The sequence below is a fragment of the Rhagoletis zephyria genome, unplaced genomic scaffold, assembly GCF_001687245.7.
Source record: "Rhagoletis zephyria isolate East Lansing unplaced genomic scaffold, Rhagoletis_zephyria_1.1 Rzeph_scaffold_03314, whole genome shotgun sequence".
In the NCBI taxonomy this organism is placed as follows: Eukaryota; Metazoa; Arthropoda; class Insecta; order Diptera; family Tephritidae; genus Rhagoletis; species Rhagoletis zephyria.
Window position 1 is genome coordinate 59,214 of NW_016160397.1, and position 1,860 is coordinate 61,073.

Genomic DNA, 1,860 nt, shown 5'->3' on the forward strand with positions numbered 1-1,860 from the left:
GACGTTTCAATTTATGCGGCTGGCGGAGTTCTATCGGGCCACCTCCACTCGACTTACACTCGGCGCTGATGTGTACGCTCAGGTCATGGTATGTGGCACTCCGCCAACAACGATCGGCGGTTTACTGGCGCAAGCTTCCATGTTTATTTATTTATTTATTTATCAGGAGTTCACCAAATGGGCAAGACACTTAAAATTTTCTATTTAGTAGTCATGAATTCATACCAAATTTAAATAAAAGTGCAATGAAGTGATCAACCACACCTTTTTTCCTTATTAGCTTTTTTCTTCCATTTTTTCCCCGTAGCTAGAAACTGCAATGAGGATCGGAGAACGTTCGGACTAGATCCCCGGGCAAAGACTAATCTGCGGCAGAACTTACAACGTAAATAAATGTAAAAGTAGGTGTGGTGGCTGAATCGTCTTTGAGACGTTGCTTATAGCAAAGGGGCCGGTATGTTTAGGCCTCCACGCTAAATCAAATTATTCAATTAAATTATCGGGTGTACCACCCTAATGTTAATTTAACATGCACACACATACACATTCGTATGTGAAACAAAACAAGAAGAAAAGCTGCACTTATCCTGTCAGTGCACTTTCGTTCAATTTCCCCTGAAAACGGAACTCTTCAAACCGGTTAGAGGGTTCGACTTCAGTTTTTAATTCTTTAAACTTTTTATTGGACTCTCATCACCAGCGATTACGGGCGTTCCGCCACCACACCACTTCATAACCAAGGTAATATTGTAAGCCCCTTGAATTTTAATATACATATTAAATAAACCGCCAAACATAATTTTATGTCATCCTAAAACCTGGTGCTTTTGTTTTCTTATTTTTTCAATAAAAAACACTGGTGCACTTATTGAGTTTGCCTCCACCAAGTCGCCAGGGTTTTTCGCTTATTAATTTATGCGTATAAATTATATATACTTATATACATACACTTGCATCCACTTGAATAGCGACAGGCAAAATCTGAATTTATTTTTTATATGGAAAAATTAAATTCGGATTTTGTTTGTCCCTTTTGAAGTGCAAAGAAGAGAAATTGGCTATAATAATACATTTTCTACAAAACAAACAAAACAAAAGATATTCGTTTAAATTGGCAACTCATACTTATGAAAGTTTAACTGAGATCAAATACGGAGGCGCATATCAAAATCCGGACAAAGGAAGTTATTAACATTTTACCATATTATAAGAAAAGGAATAAAATACTGGTCAAAATAATAGCACAACAACATTTTCTAGCAGTTTTGCCTTTTTTTTTGTTTGTTTAGTGTCTACTAATTTTTTATAAAACAAAACATAAAAAACTACAAAATCATAAAAATTTCAAGCTTTTTACTTGTCAATGTTATTGTGGCTCGTTAACATTTTATTTTCAATATTTTTATTGAGCTTTGTACCAGGATTGCTTATTAGGAAAAATTGAAAAGCAACAAAGTCTAAGCGGTAGAAGTTATAGCACTATTTCGGAGATCACCACATCTCCTCATCAGACTTCTTTTTTCTAGACTTCAGCAGGGATCGAACCTGCGTATTCGATGTTCAAAGTCAGAAGCGTTAACCACTGAGCTATGTACATCCCGTAAACTCTTGTTGCTAATTCATTTTCCTTATTCAACCAACTACTATCAAGTGCAGCTGATTTGCCGCTATTTAAACTCGACAGCGTGGTTGTTGTTGTCAATTCTATACATCCATTTGCTTATTTGCTTTTTTGTATAGTTTCAGGCAGGCTCTTCCTAAACTATGTATTTGTCAATGTTATTGTGGCTTCGTTAAATTTAGGTTTTAAATTTTCCAAATATATGCTAGAATTAGGTGTCTTTTAGGTGTTCTTCAACG